Here is a 23863-nt window from a genome sequence, read left to right as displayed (position 1 = left end):
GACGGATACGGGTTAGGGGTGTTACACATTAAGGATCCACCTATCAAAAACACAGGTACGAATTTGAATACACAAAAATATATAGACTTTTTTATCTCCTTTTGGGCTCTAATTCATGTAATGTCATAGTATTTTTTGTCGAAATTCATATTTTAATCATAAAATAATTAAATTGCACTAAATTATGAACATATTGAATTTTAATTGTTTTATAATAAATTTACTCAAATTTGATTTATTTTCAATTGTTTTTCATAAAGGGTGAAAATCGGCTCGGCAGTCACCTTGAGAAGCTTGAACCCTTGGGACATTTTTTTATTAAGTGACCCAAGAGTATGGTCGATTATTCTTCCAGCCAAGGGACAATCCAATAATAACTATTAAATACATTTTATAATTAATTTTGGTTACACAAAAAATTGGGTGAAAATTAACTACAAGCTTGATGAAGAGAAAGGGGCCCAATTGTGCTAAGTGAAGAGAACTGATCCACGAAGAAATTTGGCTGCCCAAAACTTTCCTATATAGTTGACCCAATCAGCTATTTTAGCTGATTTTTATCTTAGAAATCAGCTCTTGAACTAGTCTTTAATTTTGTTCAAACCCCTTCCTTTTCAAGCTTACTATTTTTACCATCCCTCCTACCATGCATGGCCGACCAAAGGAAGGGGGATTGGATACTATTTTGAGCATCCATCTCCACCCATAAAAATCCCCCTTCACTCCCTCATTTCTCATCCCTCACTTCACACATCTCACTCACTCACTCACATTTTCTCTCTTTCTCCCTTCTAGTTGCCTTTCAATTCCATTCTTCCCTTGTCAATTTCTCCTCTTGAAAAAGAGCTTGCACGCCTCTTGGAGTAACAAAAATTGAGAGTTCATGAAAGCCTTGGATCAAAAGAATGAGCAGAGAAGAGAGGAGCGCACTAGTCTGACTTTTAAAAACCACTGAGATTTGTTCTTCGAGTTCCCTTCTTTTAAATTTTGTTTTAAGTTTTGTTTTGATCATAAACATGAATATTTGTGTTGTTGCTCTTCAATGAATTAAAATAACTTAAAATCCTTTCGTATTAGATTAATTGCATTTTGTTCACTTAGATTATTAAAAATGTGTTTGTGTTGTTATTAAGCTTCAATAAATTGTTCAATTAAATAAAACCATACTTATGTTATGCTTGCATTTTAATTGTATGGTAACAATTGAATTAATTATTTAAACGGATTGAAATTGTAATTAATGGACATGATATTTAATTGGTGCATGTTTAATCTTCTAAGGTAGTTGAGGGTTAAATTAGCAACGGTATTAAACAATACATTAACCTTGCATAACTTGCAATATTATTGTGATTAAATTGTTTCAATATAGAGATATATTGTTACTTCACTTAGTCTTTTACTTACTTATTAAAATTTGATTAAGCTTTTGAATTGACAGAGAGATGGTGAAGAGGTTATTAGGTTTTAGTAGGTAAGTATGTGCATTAGTTAGCAAGTTACTGAGTTGCCTTGAAATTATTCGTAACAACATGACCACAACTTTAATTATTCTAAGTTGAAGAATAAAATTGATCTAACACATTTATGTCATATTTACTAAACTAATCTTTTAGAAATCGTGCATTGGAATATTTTACTTTTATTTTTTTTCTTAGTTAAATTTCTTAGTTAATGTTTAGTTTTTACAACACCTCTTCAAATTTTTTCATCACCAAATTGTTTGAAGTTGCATTTCATAAATATTTTCTTTCATAGTCCCTGTTGGTAGGATAACTCGACATTACTTGTCACTTTATTACTTGATACGACTGTGTACACTTGCACATTTCCGTTGTTCCAAGTTTTTGGCGCCGTTGTCAGGGACTGTTTTAAAGACATTATTTGTGAAATTGTTAATTTTGCATTTTGGTCTATTTTCCTGCTCAAATTTAATTTAATTATTTTTTTGTGATTTTTTTAGGTGTTTATGAGCATTGGGCTTACTCCCCATAGATCTTGAAATTGAAACGACTTTTTGACAAAGAAGACAAGCAGCTCAAAGATGAACCTTGAGAACCAAAATCAAGGAAACAGAGCAAATTATGCACATAATCCTATCCTTGTTGCTAATGACAAGGATCGAATCTTGAGATATGTCATGCCATTGTTTCATGGGCTTAATATGGGTATTAGGAGACACGAAATCTAGGCACAAAAATTTGAGCTGAAGCCAATCATGTTCCAAATGCTTTAGATAGTGGGCCAATTCTGTGAAATGCCTTCTAAAGATTCTCACCTTCACTTCAGATTGTTTATGGAGGTGAGTGATTCCTTCAAGTTAGCCGGAGTACCCGAAGATGCACTACGATTAAAATTGTTCCCATATTCACTAAGGGACAAAGCTAGAGCCTAGTTAAACTCATTGCCACCAGACATAATCACACATGGCAAGAGTTAGCAGAATGCTTCCTTATGAAGTACTTCCCACCTAACAAGAACGCTAAGTTGCGGAATGATATCATTACCTTCCAAAAAATGGATGGTGAATCCTTGTGTGAGGTGTGGGAAAGATTTAAAGAATTATTACAAAGATGCTTTCATCATAGAATCCCGCATTGCATTCAATTAGAGGTATTCTATAATGGTCTCGGTGCTCACACAAGGATGGTAGTGGACGCTTCTGCTAATGGTGCTCTCCTTTCTAAGTCTTATAACGAGACTTATGAAATCATTGAGAGAATTTCTAGCAACAATTACTAATGGCCAACCAATCAAGTAGCGTCAGGAAGAAGAGTCGTAGGAATACATGAAGTGGATGCTCTTACTTCACTCGCATCTCTCTTATCCTCGATATCCTCAATGCTTAAAAATTTTACTACTAATGGATTTAATAATTTTGTAGCTCATTCACCGAATCAATTCAAAAATACAACCTGTGTTCATTGTGGGAAAGGGCACTTGTTCAAAGAATACCCATCAAACCTAGAATCCGTGTATTACATGGGTAACCAAATCTAAAACCGAGGTTGGTAGAGACTACAATCCAATTTTTAATACCCATCTTGGTGAAACCACCCGAATTTCTCTTGAAGTAACCAAGGGGTTGGACCTTGTAACACTTACTCACAACCTAGACCAACCCTGCCCTTTGGATTCACTCAACCGGTTTAGAAACCAACTCAAGCTGAGCCTTCCAATGGCTTAAAAAACTTGTTGAAGGCATACATAGCAAAAAATGATGCCTTGATCCAAAATCAAGCAGCTACATTGAAAAACTTGGAAAACCAAATGGGCTAGCGTGCAATTGATCTTAGTAATCGACCACAAGGTACTCTGCCTAATGATATAGAGAATCCAAGAAATCTGAGGAAAGAGCATTACAAAGCATTAACACTAAGGAGCGCAAAGACGATAAAACCCAACACTGTCGAAGTCGAAGAAGAGCCAGCTAAAGCTCGAGATAAAAATGAAGTTCAACCAAGTGTTAAAACTCCAGTGTCACAAAAAATATAATCTTCAAAATCTGATAAGGTAACTTCTGACCTACTTAATTCTGATAAGCTAACATCTTTGTTAGATGCAGAAATGCCTCAACAAATAAAGTGCCTAGTTCAAGTTAAGAATCCTCCACCACCCTACCCTAAAAGACTCCAGAAGTAGAAACATGAAGTCCAGTTCAAGAAATTCCTAGATATACTCAAGCAAATTCATATCAACATCTCGTTGGTAGAAGCTCTTGAACAGATGTCAAACTACGTCAAATTAATGAATGATATACTGTCAAAGAAATGAAGACTTGGAGAATTTGAGACTGTAGCTCTGATGAAGGAATGCAACGTATATCACAAGATAAACCAACCCCAAATATGGACCCTGGATGTTTCACCATACCTTGTCACATTGGAGAATCTTATTGTGGTAAGGCACTATGTGACTTTCGTGCAAGCATCAACTTGATGCCCTTGTCCATACTTAGAAAGTTAGGGATAGGTGAGTTAGACCAACTACGGTTATGCTTCAATTAGCAGATCGATCTTTAGCACATCTAGAAGGATAAATCGAGGATGTATTAGTACATGTAAATAAATTTATTTTTCCAACTGAATTTGTTATCTTAGACTTTGAAGCAGATAAAGAGGTGTAAATAATCCTAAGAAGGCTTTTCTTAGAAACTGGAAGGATCCTTATTGATGTGCAAAAGGGTGAGCTTACAACGTGTGTTTAGGACAACCAGGTAACATTTAATGTTTTTAAGTCCATGCAATTTCCTGGCATAGTTGATGATTATTTTGCAGTATTTGAGTTAGAGGAATTAGTTGTAGAATAGGGACTCAAATCTTTTGAGGACCCATTGGAATGAATCTTAATGTTAGACCCTCCAAGTTATTAGGAGGGAGAGGAATATTTAGCCATGCTAAAAGCTAACCAAAGGGGATTTAATCCACAATCCCGCTTTGAATCTTTTGAAATAGAGAGTAGAGATTGTGTCCAACTAAAAACATCAATCGAGGATCCACCTAAATTGGAACAAAAGGTACTTCCCTCACACTACTTTACCTATGATTATTTCAGTAGTGTTAACTAAAGAGCCAGAAGAGAAACTTATTTTAATGCTAAATAATTCAAGAAGGCTACTGGATGGACCATAGGTTATATCCGTGGTATTAGTCCATCCATGTGCATGTATAAGATCATCCTTGAAGATGGTGAGAAAAGGACAATTGATGGACAATGGAGACTAGAAGCCTTCGGCGTTATTATTTTCTTTTTGTTCTTTATTTTTCTGTGACAATTTCTATCACTTTGTTTGCGTTCTTTAGTTCCTGCGTCCTTATTTCCAAGTGATTGTTCTTTTTGTTATGTTATGTTACATCGAATCTGTATGGGGTTTGACTTCTCCTTCTAGTTAATTCACTGACCTGTAAGTTTGATTTAAAGTTTTGGTGTCAAAAGTTCTTCGACATTACTGTGATTTTGGAATGTTAGTTTTTAGCAATTTGACTGTGAATTAATCATTTTTTTGGACAATTGCTTGTCATTTAGGGACAAGAATCCGTCATTGTTGCTCCTATATTGAGCCCGTATCAGTTAGGTGCCAAAACCTTTTTTTTGCATTTTTAGTCGTCAAAAATGTGACTGTCAACTCCACAGGGCCTGGGACATAGGCGTGTGACCAGGCCGTGTGAGCCATACGGGCAAGGATATGGTCTTTTGTCCAGGTCGTGTAACTCACTGTTTACGCTTTGGAACCACATGGCTAGGGACATAAGCGTGTGCCCAGGCTGTGTGAGCCACACGGGTAAGGACATGAGCATGTGCTCAAGCCGTGTGAGCCACACGGGCAAGGACATGGGCATGTGTTCAGGCCATGTAACTCACTGTTTGCGAATTAGGACCACACGAGGAAGTGACATAGGCGTGTGTTAGGCTGTGTAAGACACACGGGCAAGCACATGGGCATGTGCTAGACTGTGTGGAGTTACAAGGGCTAGTTCTCAGGCTGTGTGATAAGTTCTTCTTTACTTTTATCACTTAGGAGCCATGCGAGATGAAAGTCTCATGCACGGTTTTGAATGAGAGAAAGAAGTGAGAAATCCTTTTTTTGACTCTGACTCTCCCACTCTAGTCGTTGCTTTTATTTCTGTTACTTTGAAAGTAGCTGCTTCAACTTCAGCCACTGAATTTTCGATATTCCTTTTTATTTCTCATAAAAAATGACATCATCTTCTGGAAATCCTAGCTATCCACACAGGTGTGGGAAGCAATATTTGGAATTTTTTCTCTGAGGCCACAAGTGTTGTTCAAAATGAGCACAGGCCTACTATAGGGTCCGTGCAATCTGAATTGGGCTATATAACTTAATATATGATGATCTAATGATGAACCACTTGTGATCTATACGTAAATCTGTTATGTTTGAACCTAAGTGAGTAGGATTTGTCAGAATGTAATGTGCTATTGTCTATGTGTGCAAACTATCATGTACGATATGTATTATGTTAAGTTTGTTGGTACACCTCTATGTTGCTTTGTTGATAAAGAATATATGATATCTGAACATGTTAGACTGATTGTTATTGATTCTTTTTTATTACCGTGCACGTGTCTTAATGACAAATCTTATATGTACTGTTATGGTTCGAAAAATCTATTTTACGAAACATGGATTCTCATGGTTACTGATTCTGTTATTGAAAGATAGCATGTCTTACATGCTCATTACTCTAATTCTGCATATGCATGCCATGACACAATGCATGGGGCTTGGGTTGATGTTAAAGGAGGAATTTGTACTGGCAGTTAATGATCTGTGTAATTAGTGGCTTGACCACATAAATTTAATTGGCAGTTTAACTGCATATTGATAAGCCATCATTGCCGGGCAACCCGAGATAACTTTATTGATGTGTTTTGGATGGATGAGTTCGGGGGAGAACTTTATTTTGGTGTGTAATGGAGTTTACGAAGACTATTTATGATAAATCTACATTCTGATCTGTTTGAAAAATATTGTATTTGCATAAAAGTACATGCTCTGTTTAGTTCAATTCAGTTCTACTTTGCTCTATACCATTTCGTTTTGTTCCGCTCTATTATGTTTTGGTTTTTTTCTGTTGTACTACCTTTGATTAAATCTCCGTGAGACTCTAGAATTTTTTTGTATTGGTTATACAATTGCTCTTAATTTCTTTGCGTTACTACGGTTTATGTAGTATTCTTTACGTATTTGTATTGAGTCTGGTTATATGCGGTGATTGGTAACTCACCTTTTGTCTTACCTTTATCTATTCAGGAAAACATCAGATTGAGGATTGGATGGTGTACGAGAGCTTGGATTGTTTTGCACTGTAATAACTGTGATTTGATCTTTTGGGTTTGTAAATGGTCTTTGGATTTACCTTGCTTTCCTTTTGATAATCTCGTCTGTATCAGTCAATTTCTATCACGTAACTATAAAATCATCTAAACTAATAAAAATGAATTTCTGGTTTTTAAAGTTAAAATCCTGAAAAGAAATTAGTTTTCAATGCGTTTGTGTAACTCGTCCAAGTTCGACTTAAACTTTTGGCCAGGTTTGGAGTGTTACGTTTCCCTCCATTTGCTCACAAATATATATTGGTAGCAGTAGACTACATATCTAAATAGGTTGATGCCGAGGCATATCCAACGAATGATGCCAAGGTTTTAATGAAGTTTTTGCAGAAACATGTGTTCACAAGGTGTAACATCCCTAGCCCGTCTCCGTTACTAGATTAGGATTACGGAGTATTATAGTACAATTCAAAACATTTAACTTTAAATAGAAACAATTATTCAATTTAAATACTAACATTCAATTGCACATTTCATTTATAGCATAAGTGTACTTACAGGCCTTAACCCGAGCCTATGGGGCCCTAAAAATAGTTTGGGAACATTTAGGGACTAATTTGAAACAAAACAAAAGATGTAGAGAAATTCAAAATTTTTTGAAACAAGGGTCATACGACTGTGTGACAGAGCCTAAGCTATGTGACCAAGCCTAGGCTGCTTGACATAGCCCAGGGTGTGTGGCATGAAGACATGATCTTGTGGGCAACTGTGTACACTTCAAAGTATGGGACACACGATCGAGTCCCAACCCGAGTGTCCGCCTATGTGGGTATTCGAATTAGTGTCACACGATCGTGTTGCAGGTCGTGTAACTCTCTATGACTGTGTGGTTCATCTTGCACTTAAAATTTAAATGACACACGGCCGTGTGCCACACACGGTCATGTGATAACCCATGGCCTAGGTCATGTGCTTCCCAAATGACCTTTAAAGCAAGCCAATTCAACCTTAATTACTTAGGCATCAAACCAAACCATTTCCACACACATTTATATGGTTAAAACACATTCAAACACACATAAAAAATACCAAATCATTCATCCTGTGTGTCTAACCAATATGCCATCAATTGGTACCACAAATTTTATACAAATGCAATGAACCATTTGTAACATCCCAAATTAGGGCCTAGTCAGAATAGTGGTTTTAGGACCACAAATCTGACGTAAAAATATTTGCTTTATGAAAGCATGCAAGTGTGAAAGTTTCATGAAAAAATTCTAGGTGTAAAGTGTCCAATTGAAAATTAGGGACCAAATCGAATAAATTGCAAAACTTGTGTTTTGGAAGCAATTTGTATGAAATTGCTTTGGATTATTAATTAGGAGGTCTTAAATAGCAATTTGCCTCAATTCTAAGGTTTTGGACAAAAATGGGCATGGATGGAAAAATTTGAAAGTTTCGTAAGGAAGGGCATTTTGGTCATTTAGTAATAAATGAAATAAAAAGGGAAAATCAAAGCAAAATTCACTCATCTTCTTCCTTGTGGCTGCCAAAATTTACAAGGGTTTCATAAGCTAGGTTTTTAACATTTTCAAGCTTGATAGTAAGTGACTCCTAGCCCCGTTTTTAACGTTCTTTACATTTTTGAGATCCTCATAACTTTCTTTATCCATTTCTACACATATTTCAAGCTAAGGTTCATGTTAAAAATTTTACCTATGCATGAGATGATTATTATTTGATGATTTATGGAGAATTATGAAAGTTAAATGTTAGATAAACATCTTTTACTAGATGATTTTTCTTGAAAACACTAAAAAGGGACCTATTTGTAAAAGGTAGAAAATGGGTGGTAGAAATGTGAAAGAGAGGAAAATGTGGGCTAATATAAGCTTAGAATAGATTTGGCTAGGCTTGGGTAACCAAGAAGATACATGCATTTCGTTTTACGAGCATTAGGACCAAATTGTAAAAATGTGAAAGGTTAAGGGTAAAATGGTCATTTTACCCAAGAGTGAATTCTGGGACTGAATTTGAATAATGTGATAGAATAATAATTTATTTTGTTTATATAGACTCAGAGAGACCAATTCTGGAGGTTGACCGTGGAAAATAAAAGGTTTTGGAATAATCGAAATCCAAGTCCGAAACATCTTTCAAGTAAGTTCGTGTAACTCGAATGTATACTTTTTAGTACTTAAAATGTATGCTCTTTGATGTTATGAAATTTAGATATTCATAGTATAATAATTCATGTTATATGAATGAAATAATGAAAAGAGGACTAAAAGTCCCGGTTGAATGAAAATGATGTTCGATGGATTTTCCTAAAAAGGAATTAACAGTAAAAGGATCTAGCCCGGACGGGTGTTCCTTGTGTGATCTAGCCTCTCGAAGAATATGTGTGTTTAAATGGATTTAGCCCGGATGGGAAATCTGGATTAGGATTTGAATCTAGCCTGGACTGGTAATTCAGATCCGAGCTCGTTAGAGTAATTGTCGTTGCAGGGGATTTAGCCTGGACTGGTAATCCTGACATTACTCTACGAGTTTATACTATAGGGGATTTAGCCTGGACTGGTAATCCCGTCGTAACGATTGAGGTTCACGGGAGTGTGCTTGTTGAAAAGGTCACTAACATGAATTGGCGATAAATGAGTTAGTACGCTATAAGTGTACTATGGAATATCCATCGAGAATCTAAGGAATTCAATGAGATTAATATGAAAAATGGAATTGGAATGCTTGAAATGATGAGCTCATCTAAGATCATTATTAACATGAATTGTTATATGACTAATTTGATGATTGAGTGCATGTGATAGGGAAAATATTCTTTTCTTGATGGATGGTCATCTATGTAGTTGTATGTTAAAATAACCGGTAAGTTTACTTTCCCGTTATACGAACTTACTAAGCATGTTAATGCTTACCCTGTTTTATTTTCCCTGTCTTTAGAGCTTGTGGACTCGTGAAGATTGGAAGACAGTTGGAGTACTGGCCAGACTATCGACAAGTCTCATTTTGGTATATAGAACCTTTATTTCATTATAATGGCGTGTATAGGGCTTTTTGATTATTTTTTTATAAGTGTCATTTGGTTAGCCAAAGTAATGGCTTATGAATATTATGTTAATTTATTTTGTATATGGGCATTAGATGTGGCTTATATTGATATGGGTTGTAACCCTACCGAATACATATTTTTAAGTTTAAATGTTTCATGTGATGTGATTGTATGGTCTAGCGTGGATGGATGTGTACAATGAGGTCTAATAACTTGAGGATGGTTATGGCATAAAATGTGAAATGTGATAATGATAGATCCTAAAAACAAGTAGGGCAACTTAGCATGTGCTAAACAAATGAGATGAGATTAACATGAAATAAACTATGCCAAAGTGGTTTAAGGGTATGTTTAGACCAAGTTAAATACCATTATAGCTAATAAGTGTGTATGGGTGTTAGAGGGTAACCAATGGCTTGGAAAATAGCCTTCAAATGCTCCACACGGGTAGACACACAGTCATGTGTCTAGGCCGTGGATTACACACGGTCTGCCCTTATGGGCGTGTTGTCTAACCGTGGGTCCCCTGCACCATAAAATTTCAAGTCAATATGCATGGTAGTAAACACATGGACAGAGCCACGGCCGTGTGTCTCAGCTGTGTGGAGGACACGGCCTCTGGCCACAGGCATGTGCCTTGGCCGTGTGCATCTAAATGATTGCTGATGTCATAAACATAATGTCAAGTTTTTTAGACACGGGCAATGACATGGGCGTGTTCATGGCCATGTGAGGGACACGGGTGTGTGCTAGGTCGTGTGAAAACCTCTGTAGGTTCGAAATGAAAAATAAATCCATACGGGTAAGGTACACGGGCGTGTGCTCTGCCTCCACACGGGCGTGTGAGGCTTAAAGCATAAAAATTTTCCTAAGTTTTCCTTAAGTTCTCGATTTAGTCTCGGACCATTTTTAATGTCTGTTTTGGGCTTCGTAGGCCCATAATAGGGACATTGGGAATATGATTGATGGGTTTTAATTTGAAACGAAATTTTAGGACCCAGTTTTACCTGAGTACTTGCAAAATTGTACGGTAATGCCTCGAACCTTGTCCCAATATCGGGTACAAGTAAGGGTGTTACACCATCCACCTAAAATACAATTATCACTTATAAATTATTTGATCAACAACTATGTCCCAAACCAAATACCACCACATACCAAAGGCAAATCAAACATAATCATTATCACCTTAACTACCAATTTAGCTATTCCATAATTCAACCATTATAAAAGATACCAACCAAAACAAAGTTTAAAGACAAGTACACAAAACATTACCATACAAAATAAGATTAACATGAGACATAATTTATCACTTCACATCCACATAAGCTTAAATACAAATTCAACTAACACTTCAAATCCTATATACATGCCACAAACCACAATAGTTAAAACAAAAGCTATCGAAAAGGTTCTGGATAGTGTGAACTCTGAAGTTGATTTGCCCGACAAGTTTTGCAAAATGTTAACTACAAAAAATAAAACAAAACAAAACCAAAAAAAGTAAGCTTATGAAGCTTAGTAAGTTCATATATAAAATTCAATTAAACTAACATTAATTTATAATTGACTACTAATTGAACTTAATTTATTAAAACCCTAACAATCATTCCCAAAAATCACATATCATTAGTACCAAACATCCAATTATATAACTCATAATTCACAATGGCTCAAACCAGAGAAATTCACATTTTCATGTTTAGATACACAATATCCCGATAAACATAAGTCCAAAACAATGAATAATTTAACATTAAACATATAATTTCATGGCCCCATTGAACTATAACAAATTGACTCAGATGCTTGGGTTCCCCCAAAACACACCAAAGAGCATTGAAATGCTAACATAGGCACCAATAAAAACACATTCAACTTATACTCATTTGTTACTGACACAACTAATATTTACATGCCAAATATTCTACAACAATCCAACTTAATTAACACAAAAGATATCAATAAAGATATATCTATCTATCTATCTATCTATCTATCTATCTATCTATCTATCTATCTATCTATCTATCTATCTATATCTATATAGATATAGATATACAAATTCATTTATTTATATGATGAACTTACCAAAATACAATAGCTATACACACGCAACGACAGCTACTTGACGACTTTTGCTTTTCCACATTTATTAAACAATTGATCCATTTCTTGATCTAAATATAATAATTTTATTTCAACTAACCAATTCAAAAACACTATGTAATTAAATTTATATTTTAGTCCATTCAATAACATTTTATAATTTGACCCTAAACTTTTACTTTTTATACAATTTAGGCCCTAAATCCATAATTCCAAATTTACCAAAATTTTATAAATTCCCATCCGAGCCGAATTTCTTCCTATACTTGTACAACCCACAGTTATTTAAAATTCATAAGAATTCCATGTAAATTCCAAAACTAAAACTAGAATTCATCAATGGTAAATTCCAAAAACTTTAACAATTTTACAAAATAGTCCCCGAGTTAACTAGATTAAGCTACAATGATTACAGAACATAAAAATTATTAGAAACGGGTCAAAATTTCTTACCATGCAAGGTTGCTAACCAATGCCAAAACTTGAGCTTTATTAATGGGGGAAATGGTTTTGTTTTTTGGTGGAAGCAAATAGGAAGATAATGGTTTAATTTAAATTTTTTATTATGTTTTTATTAATTTAACATTAAAACTAATGTATAAAATACACCTACAAGGTCACACTATATGAAAATGGTGTATTTTCCATGTACATCCTTCTACTCATGTTAATTAAACCATTTAATCATTACAATTTAATAGCGACTAAATTTTACATTTTTTACAATTTAGTCATTTTTCTCTAATTAACTAATTAAACAATAAAATTTTTGAATCGGGCATTGACATACCTAAATAGAAATTCCATAAATATGTAATGAAAATATATACGAGCTTGGTTTACAGAAACAATGTCTCGATACCTCATTTTCTAAAACCACTTGACTTACGGAACAAACCACTTATACTAACTATTTATTTAATTAGCTAAAATTCATCAAGTCAAAATTCAATATAAAATTTTTGTTGACTCATATAATTTAAATACTAACTATTATGGTCTTACTCATCTGATTTGTGGTCCCAAAACTATTGTTTTCGACACCACTGAAAATGAGCTGCTACACTAGGTTTGGAACTCCTAGGGCTATCATTAGTGATGAGGGGTCCCATTTTGTGAACAAATGGTTGAAATGGTTGCTCGATAGACATGGAGTGAAGCACATGGTTGTCAGAACTTACCATCCGTAGACAAATGGGTAAGCTGAATTGGCAAATAAGGAGATAAAAGGTGTACTCGAGAAGGTAGTTTGTCCAAACCGACGAGATTTGTCCAAAATACTGGATGATGCTTTATAAGCCTACAAGAAAACATACAAAACACCTTTAGGGATGTCTCCCTATCGATTGTTTTTTGGGAAAGCCTGTAATTTTCCCTTAGAATTAGAATTAAAACTTACCAGGCTCTCCAACAACTCAATTTGGATACTAAGCTTGGTAAAGAGAAATAGATGTTTCAACATAATGAGTTAGAAGAATTTTGATTATTCTCATATGAAATTGCCAAATTATTTAAGGAGAGATTGAAAAGATGGCATGGCAAGCACATCTGAGTCTGAGAATTTGAAGCAGGTCAACAAGTCTTGTTGCTCAATTCCAAATTAAGGTTCTTTCTAGGTAAGTTAAAATCACGTTGGTCCGATCCATTCACTATTCATCAAGTTTTCCCATACGGGCTTGTTGAACTTCATAGTAAGATAAGTAATTTCAAAGTTAACATTCAATGCTTGAAATATTATGGGGGGGATAAAATTGATCAGGATAGAACCTCGCTTATTTTATCAGATTCCTATTTTTTTCATTTTTTCTTTTTAAATAAATGACTTAGGTTATATTTTTTGGATTAGTATATTAAAATAAATTCTGTCTAGGAGATTGGAACTTAAGCTGGATCGCTTGTGACCCCTCCAATCTTTTCTAAGAATTGATTTTAACATAATCTTTCGAGAAAATATTTCCTAAGTGACAAAATAAATTTTTAATTTGTTGAATAAAAAGGTTGATTTTGACCCAAGTTTTAGTTTTCTACTCAATTTTCAAATTATCTTTAAGTCCAAGTACTTAATTGAATTATTTGCAATAATTCGCTATCTTTTTTTTTGTAAATATTGAAATAAGCTGCCTTTTTTTGTAAATATTTTAAAAAATCTAAAATAAAGGATTTTAATTTAATTTTTAATAAATAGGATAATAAAAACTAATATATAATTATATTTCATATAATATATATTAATTATTATCAACCTTGTATAGGATTATAATTGTTCATTATTTTATCATTATTTTACTTAAGAGTTTTTATTTTCAGATAAATAAGATAATAACAAATAATATATTAATATATATTAATTATTATTGTCTTTATATAACATTAGGAGTAGTACTATTTTATATTTATTTTTCTTTAAAATTTGAGTTAAACTCTTGTTTTCTTTCACTTTAAATACCACCACCTTTCTTCCCTATTCACATCACTTTCAACTTCACCTTTCTTCTCTTTTTCCACCGCCACACACCATACCTTCCAACCTCATACAACCGTCGGCCACCCTTTCATCTAGCAGCAATTGTGCACCTTTCGCACCAATCAGTAGCTGACACACCACGTATAACTAGTACCTAGCTATGTGCACACTTGCTCCCTCACGCGCCTCTGCTCCTTGCTCACTAGCCCGCACGTGCCCTTGCATTGCACAAACCACCCGCGTGTTCCCTTGCGCCCTTTGCACTACACCACCATCGCAACTTACCGTAACCATCAAGTCACCAATCAATCAACCTCCAATCAACCCTAACCCGTCACTATTTTCTTCACACTCTCATTATTTTCTTAAGTTCTTATTTTTTTACAAAGGTGGTACAAAATATCTTCCCAGAATTTTAATTTGTTTTTATTAATTAAATTTTCAATTTATTGAATTGTTAATCTTTTATTTCTAATTAAAATTCGGGAAATTACTATTTGTTTCTGTCTTTGTAATATCCAAGTTAAATCATGCCTTGCAAAAGAACTCGTGCCTTTGTCCAAGTTGAAGAATCACAAAACAAATTCCATTGTGAAGAAACCAAAGCAAGATATGACAGCATCTTCAAAAATCAACAAATGCTTCTAGAGAAAGGTTTTACATTGAAAGAAAGCAACTATACGAATTTAATGGCGAGTATTCGACATGTTGCTGAAGCTTTAAATTGGGAAGTATTTTATGAGAAAAGACCTAGTGCAAATGAAGACTTAGTTTGGGAGTTTTTCAAATTTGACCTTAAGCGAATTAACAGAAGTCTCTATTAGTGGAATCAATGTACCAACAAACTCAAATACTATTAATGAATTCTTTGATTTACCTGATTTTGAAGATGACAAATATTCTTACTTAATGGAAAATATTGAGGCCAAGAATTTGCAAGAAATTTTAGAAGTATTTACAGTTCTTTGTTCTAAATAGAAAATGTCAAAGCATGAGACTCACACTTGCCGCGGAGAATATTTGACACCATTAGCGAATGTATGGTTTTATTTTATTCGATTTAGTCTTATGCCTATCTCACATGGGACTACGATTTCAGTAAAACGAATGGTTTAGCTATACTCAATTATGATAGCGAAGACCATTGATGTGGGAAAGATCATTCTAAAAGAAATTCAAAACTATGTTGCTAGACATTTTGATCCAGCCTACTTTCTTTTTACAATAACAGTTTTGTGCCTGAAAGCTAAAATTCTTGCAAATGTATAGAAGGCAGGGTATAGCCAAGGCACAATAATAGATTGGGACCTTACTCGAGTAGCAAAAAATTCTATTCTGCAACAGTAAGCTAAACCGGGTGATGAACCCGAAGAAGAAGTTACTACAGAGACAGAACCTATGCGGCCAGTTAAAATTTCTAATTTGGTAGAGCCAAAAGCCAATCTCCGATCCTGACATGGCTACCCCAACATTTAAAACTCATTTGTCTCGCCCAGATCTTCATGCTGAGCTATCAAGGTTGAGGGACATAATGCAACATATGCAGTAGTAGCAACAAGCTTATTGGAGATACCAAAAAATAGTTCATGACCAGTTTGTTTTTGTGTCTGAATTTCCAGACTTTATATTTGATTCGTGGACTCTAATGTCAAGGAAGGAACGAGGTGATTCAAGCAAAAACAAGGACGATGAAGCAAAAAATGGGTCAGATTCTGAAGGGTTTGCAAATAAGTAAAAAGGGGGGGGATCTTTTCTTTACTTTATTTTAGTTTGTTTCTTAGGATATTTTAAGTTTTTAGGCTTAGGTTCTTTTAGGATATTTTTATTTCACACATAATAAAATAAGAGGAGAAGTCATCAACAAAAGTGAACAATTTTCAAAATAAGGAGTGTGGCAATAGATATGTACATGTCTAGGATTGGATCTAGGAAGAGCTTGGTATTTAAGTAGTCAAATTTGACTCACCTTGTAACAGCCCGGTTTAGACCCTAGTCAGAATAGTAGTTTCGAGACCACAGATCCGAGTCAAAAAATAGTGTAATATTATTTTTCTTTTTTATAGTATGTGTTTAAGCATGTGTGAAAGTTTTGTGTGTTAATTTTATCATTTGTGAGCTTAATTTGATAAAATGACCTAATCGCGTAAAATGAAAAAGATCTGTTCTATTTTCTAAAGTGCTAAATTGCTATGTCTTTTTATATGTGGGGTTCTTATGATGCAATTATACCATGGTTTTAATGAATAGACATATATGGATATGTGATAGTGGATTTTAAATGATTTTAACAAGGCTAAATAGGTCATTTCTGAAATAAAGGTTAATTAAATCAAAACAAAAGCAAAAATTCATTCATTTGCACATTTCTTTGCCGAAAATCAAAAAGAAAAAAAGAAAGAACAAGAGCGTTAGGGTTCGACTATTGATTTTGGTGATTAAAGTGTGCTTTTTGATCATTCTTTGATAATTTCTACGTTTTTGTAATCGTTGCTAAGTAATCTATCAAGCCCATTTCTCGATTTCTAAATTTGATGATGATTTTGAGTTATGCCATTGTTGATTTTGTGAGTTTTATAATGTTAGTTCATGAAATATGAAAGCTTGATGATAGATACATATGTTTTGTATAGGGATTTTTTATGAATTTGAGTAATTTGGGCTAAATTGTGAAAATGAGATTTTGAATGGCTAACGTGTGAAGTAAATGTAATATGTGGGCTTATATAAACTCTATGAAAATTCGGCTAAGCATGTGTATAAGGAAATTTTATGTATTTTGTGATTTTATTAATTAGGGACTAAAGTGTTAAAATGTGAAAATGTGAGGGCTAATTTGTAAAATGCCCTAAATATGTGTGTATGTATTAAATTGAATGTGTTAGTGATTAAATGAGTTAATTTTGAATACATATAGATCAAGAAAGGAGAAATTCGGACCTAGATCGAGGAAAAAACAAAGTTACTTTTGGGAAAATTCAATTGATTGAGACAATACCTAAAGACAAATCCACCTAGACTTCACTTGTTATTTGACTCTGAATCAGACAATTTATTCATTTGTCTTGATCCGTAGAAATCCATAAGTTATATTATTATCTCTCTCGAGACTAATAACGTCTAATCCTAGGTTGAATAATTGAAATCTCTTTCTAATTAACACCCTAGAATTGCATTAACTCGATCTATGGATTCCCTTATTAGGTTTCACCCTAATATGGAAAAATCTTGTCACCCTATCTCTAGGCGCACAATCAACTCCATTTAATTATGACAAATTTACTCTTAGACAAGGTCTATTCCTCCTCTGAATAAGAGCTTAACTTGAATCAATATCCTGGAATATCAAAAAAAGAATTAAGAACACATAATTAAGAGCAAGTCAAATATTTATCACACAATTAAGATAATAATAACAAGATTTGTCTTAAGTGTCATTTCCTTTAGGTATTTAGGGGTTTAGTTCATACTTATGAAAGAAAACATCTCAAAAGCATAAAGATAACAAAACATAAGAAAACCCAAAACTCCTGAAGGAACTTGAAGGCAGATCTCCAGTCTTGATGATGAATCCGGCTCTTGAGATGGATCAATCAGCTCTTCTTGAGTATCTTACTCTTCATCCCCCTTCCTAAGTGCCTCCTCAAGTGTTTAAATAGGCTTTGGAATGCCTAAGAGCCCTCAAAATTGGCCTTTTCTGAATTGGATTAAACTTGGGTTCGGTAGGGACACACCCGTGTGCGATTACTGAAGGCCATGGTCAAGGTTGTTAAATGGGCACGGGCGTGTGATCCACCCGTGTAAGTTGTGCTTCGATCCTACCAAATTGACACGGCCGTGTGACACGCCCATGTGAGGAAGTCCAGCCATGTTATTTTCCTATGTGGGTCCATTTTCTCCGTTTTCATCCCGTTTTTCGCTCTTTTTACTCTCTTATGCTCTCCTAAGTGTAAAACATGAAATTAAAGGATTAGGAGGATCGAATTCACCAAATCTAAGGAGAAACCATCCATAAATGCATTAGGCATGGGGTAAAAATATGTATAAATTACAGTTTACCAAATACCCCCACACTTAAGCATTTGCTTATCCTCAAGCAAAACCCTCAACTCACAATCAAAATAAATTCTTCTTAACTTATAATTCCTATTAATAATATCTCAAAATAATCCATAAGTAATCATACATTGTGAATTTGACTGAAAGAACATCAAAGTTCCAAAACATGCCAAGTTGAGTATTTTATCATGAAAGCATAGGTGTCTCCCCTCATCTAAGTAATTACCTTCGACTCAAAATATCATAGATTTTCACATCCTCACTAAATATTCACTCAAATCACTCGAAGTGTTTAAGGACAATACATGAAGCACTCAATAGTCAATAATGAAAAGTCATTACCATAGGCTTGCATGAAAATCAAATCTCCACCACTATATATTGAAATGAACATCAATCAAAAGGTCTTTAAAGGGTCGTAACATGGCTTTGGTTAGGGGATGTAATCACAAGCTGAAAGAAAAGGTTAGAATCGAGATTGGATTGAAAATTTTCCTAACTAGAAAAAGTAATTAAACATCAATTGGGTACAAGTGAACTTCTTCCGAGAAGATGGAATTTAGATACTGCGGCTTAACACTACCGAATTACTACTAATATGTAAGTATGAATGTTTTTTTTTGGAGCAAGTCAAATACATAGAAGAACAAAACATAGCTAAGCAATTAGTTCAAATCAAATCTTGACAAAAATAGGGATCAAATTATGAGATTTCAACAATAATGGTTTATAGGTTAATATTGAGGGTAAATTAATTAATGGCTTGTTAGGCTCAAAAGGGGTTTATTAAGGGTTAATTATGAAGGTAGGATTTTATGGAGTGAGTGGGTTAAACCTAAGTGCCTTTATCATTTTGACATATCAAATCAAATGGTGTAGTCTTGACATGCATAGTCAAGCAAGTTCTAGAATAACAATTCAATACTGACGCACTCAAAGCAACAATAAAAGTGAGCATAAAAGAAATAGTAGATGCTCTAAAGGCTTAAAATCTCACAAACATTACGGCTTTTTGATTTTTGTATTCTGTGAATTTCAACTCAAGATAATACATAAACTTGGGAGAAACAACCTATAAAATTTTAAATTCAAAAGCCAACTTATCATGCTTGATTCTTTAATATCTTAAAGTTTAAACAATTAATGCATGAATGCCTAAGTTTTTATTCAAGACATATCAATAAAAATCATAAGTTAATTACAATTCATTCTAATAGTGATATGAGTGATTTACGTGAGAATAAGACATAATTCAGGGATTTCTAGTGATGATATAAAAGACCCCCCACACTTAAGATGTACATTGCCCTCGGTAGATATATTGAAAAAGATAGATTGATAATCATAAGATAGGGAGAGAAATGAAACTTCCTGAATGATGAATGAATTCCTTGAATTGAAGTTTTGGAGAATAATCGGCGTGAGAGTGGAGGAGGATACACCGGTGATGGTAAAGGTTTGGTTCCACAAGTGCTGAGCCAAAAGAATATTATATCTCAAGTTGGCTATCGTCGTGGTCGAGCATAGCATGGCAGTTGTGGAGAACCTTTCTCAGTGGAGTTTCAAGTTCCTGAGTAATAGTGAGCTTTGGAGCTCTTTATAACTGTGATAGAATCAAGAACTCTTTCAGGAAGTATATAATGAATTAGTTGAAATTAAAAATTTTAAAATAATAATTATAAAACCTAATAAAAATAAGGTGAAAGAAAAATAAAAAGTAGTCTTAAATGAAAATAAAAGGAACAACATAAAATAATAAATAAAAGTTTTTAAACATCTTTATCACCAGATGGTTCGCAAGGTGGGGGTGGCGATGAGATGTGGAAGTGCTAACAAATTTGCTGTAGAGTAGCATCAATGTTATCAAAGTGCCAAAAACACTACTGCTCAAATCAAGTAAGGCGCTCAAAGATGTCAGTGTATGAAGCTGCCGCATGAACTGGATGATGAGGAGGTGGTGGCTGAGAAGATGGGTCCCCGTGATGTGGAGGGACATCATCAGTAATGTCCTCGGGGTCTTCCTCCTCGGTGGATAGGGCGAGGCGGTACTGAGGAGGGTGGGTTCCTTGGCGCTTCTCGATCATCCTCATATGTAACATGCTCGAGATGCCCTGTGGAGACATCTGGCTGATGAGAGTGAGGGAGGATGATTGGGCCGCTGTGTTGAGGAGCTCGAAGTGTCGAGCCAACCAGTTACGTAAGGGCCCATGTGCCCTAATTTTTTCCTGTGTGTTTCGCGAATTTTGAATTCAGGCGCGTCTGACATTCGGCCCATGCCCGTGTTGCTTGGGCGTGTGAGTGCACATGGCCGTGTCGCACGGCCGTGTCTCACTTTGTTCTCTTCTCCCACGCCCGTGTACATAGGTCCATGCCCGTGTTAACTTGACAAGTTCACCCATGGATGATGGGCACAGGCGTGTCGCACGCTCGTGCTAGTTTGACAGGTTCGCCCACAATTTCAAGTCACGGGCGTGTCGAACGCCTGTGTTGTTTTGGCAGGTTCACCCACGGCCATGTGGCACGGCCGTGGTGACTTTATCGCTTCCTGTGTTGGAAAAATTTTTCCCTATTTTCGCACTGCGTAAGGCATGCTCGTATGCCTGGCTGAGTGGTATTTAGAGAGTCTATGTACCATGATTCGGTTAGTATGTTAGATGTTAAAAACTCAAATTTAAAGAAATTAATACTGTTAGTGCTCGCGGTGCCTCTCGAGAAACACTTATTTATAGTCTAAGCTCAACTTACTTCTCTGGTGTGTGATCATGGTGAATCGAGGAGTTTACACTCCTCATCCCTGCTATCAATTTTATCAACATAAGGTTTAAGACAAGTACCATTTATCTTGAACGTGCCAAATTTGGAGTAGTTTACCTCGACCGTACCTTATGGAAAAATATTAATTACCGTAAGAGGGGTTTCTTCATTTGGTTCAGAACTGGCGCTTCGAGGATTTGCTGCATCGAGTAGCACTTTGTCTCCAACTTTAAGTTGATTTTTGGAGGAATTAAGCTCCTCATGGCGTGGTTTTGGTTTATCGTGTTTTCTCGGTTTATGTGTCTGCCATTCATCTAGCTCTTCGATTTGTAACCTTCGTTCTTCATGGATAGGTTCTTTGTTGTTGCTTGGCCTATGTATGTTCTTCGAACCTATTTTCTGCAAAGAAGGTTGCATTATATGGCTAGTTTTAGCCAAATTATTTGTACAGTCACCTTTTATTTTTGACGTGTTATTCAAATTATGGGCTTGAAGGGTGATTGTTTCGTCTCCCACATGAAGTGTGAGTTCACCTGTGCCAACGTCAATAATTGTTCTAGCGATTGCTAAAAAAGGCCTTCCTAAAATTAAGGGGACGTTGCTATCCTCTTCTATGTCTAGAACAATGAAATCAACTGGGAATATAAATTTGTCGATTTTAATGAGTACATCTTTGATAATACCCCTAGGAAATCTTACAGTTTTATCTGCTAATTGAATACTCATCCTAGTTTGTTTGGGTTTCCCTAGACCTAGTTGCTTAAATAATTTGTAAGGCATAACATTGATACTAGCCCCTAAATCAGCCAACGCATTATTAACATCTAACTACCAATTAAATAAGGAATTGTAAAACTCCCTGGATCGTTTAGTTTGTTAGGCAGCTTATTCTATAGAATGGCTGAGCAAACCGTGTTCAGCTCCACATGCGATGCTTCATCTAACTTTTGTTTATTTGCTAAAAGCTCCTTTAAAAACTTGACTGTGTTTGGCATCTGCGAAAGGGCTTCAATAAACGCTAAGTTAATATGTAGTTTCTTTAGAAGTTTAAGGAATTTACTAAATTGTTCGTCTGAGTGGTCTTTCCTTGTCGCATTGGGGTATGGCACACAAGGTTTATATTCTGTAATCACTTACTTTAGCTTATTATGGCCTACCTCATCCTTACCTATGCTTACCTCCGTTTCTGGCCTTGGTTCTGTAACTAGCCCTTCCTCATCTTGAATGGCAATCGCGTTGAGTTGCTCCATTGGGTTAGATTCAGTGTTGCTTGGCAGGCTACCTTGTGGTCATTCAGAAGCAATTTGGTGAGCTATCTAATTTGAGTTTTGAGCCCCTAGATTGATGCTTGTTAATTTTTGAGTGCGGTCTAGGTATTCTAAAAAAGAGTTTCTGACACTGAGATGAATTTTGTTAGCATCTCCTCAAGGTTCGGTTTTTTCTCTTATTGGTAGGGTGGTTGTTGAAAGCCTGAATATGGTGGTCTTTGATTCCCTTGGCCTCCCTATGAAAAATTAGGGTGGTTCCTCCAACCTGCATTGTAAGTATTGCTATAGGGATTGTTTTGATATCAAGGATTGTTACCCATGTAATTTAAATGTTCATTCTCCATGTTGTGGCCATAAGGTGGGTATTCTGAACTGCTTGATCCGCCTCCACTTGCTTCGCATTGCATTACTGGGTGAACCTGTGAAGAACTAAGGAAACCATCAATTTTTTTATTCAAGAGTTCTACCTGATTAGAGAGCATGGTGACCGTATCGACGTTATAAATGCCGACTGTTTTTGTTGTCTTTGTCCTCATGACTTGCCACTGATAGTTATTCAGTGACATCTCCTCTATAAATTCATAGGCATCTTCAGGTGTCTTATTATTGATGGTTTCACCAGTAGCTGTGTCAACCATTTGTCGAGTCGAAGGATTCAGGCCATTATAAAAGGTTTGAACCTGTAGCTGAAGCGGTAACCCATGGTGAGGGCATCTTCTCAAGAGGTCCTTGTATCTCTCCCATGCATCGTAGTAAATCCATCTGCACAAAGGAAGAAATATCATTAAGTAATTTAGCCGTTTTAGCTGGTGAAAAATATTTTAATAAAAACTTTTCGGTCATTTGTTCCTAAGTAGTGATTGACCCCCGTGGCTACAAGTTCACCCACTGTTTAGCTTTGTTTCTCAATGAAAAATGGAATAATCGAAGATGAATGGCGTCATAAAAAATGCCATTAATTTTAAATGTATCACATAGCTCCAAAAAGTTTGCCAAGTGAGTGTTGGGATCCTTGTCCTGCAAACCATTAAACTGAACAAACTGTTGTATCATTTGAATTGTGTTAGGTTTCAGTTCAAAAGTATTTGCAGCTACAGCTGGTCTAACTATGCTTGATTCAGTTCCTATTAAAGAAGGTTTAGCATAATCATAAATAGTGTGCGGAGTAGGATTCTAATTAACAGTAATCGCAGTTTGTAGCAGATTTTCTTAGTTTTCAACCATCTCCTCGGTTGTGGTTGAAGCATCGTCCTCTTGTTCGTCCTCTGTGTATCTTAGGCTTCGCCTTATTTCTCTCCAATTTCTGCGAACTGTGCGGTCGATCTCACCGTCAAAAAGTAGTGG

The 23863-nt window shown here is 35.3% G+C and overlaps 1 non-coding gene and 1 pseudogene across 1 annotated transcript; one reads left to right on the top strand and one right to left on the bottom strand.

Annotated features, from left to right (window-relative positions):
* Window positions 1-2484: 2484 nt before the first annotated feature.
* LOC121216430 (small nucleolar RNA R71) lies at window positions 2485-2591 on the bottom strand. The gene has a single exon (XR_005912617.1). It is a non-coding gene; the product is annotated as a small nucleolar RNA R71 (small nucleolar RNA).
* A 20624-nt stretch (window positions 2592-23215) lies between these two features.
* LOC121217591 (uncharacterized) lies at window positions 23216-23314 on the top strand (annotated as a pseudogene).
* Window positions 23315-23863: the final 549 nt, after the last annotated feature.

Source organism: Gossypium hirsutum, chromosome A02 (genome assembly GCF_007990345.1).
Source record: "Gossypium hirsutum isolate 1008001.06 chromosome A02, Gossypium_hirsutum_v2.1, whole genome shotgun sequence".
In the NCBI taxonomy this organism is placed as follows: Eukaryota; Viridiplantae; Streptophyta; class Magnoliopsida; order Malvales; family Malvaceae; genus Gossypium; species Gossypium hirsutum.
This window is presented reverse-complemented; position numbering and strand designations above follow the sequence as displayed.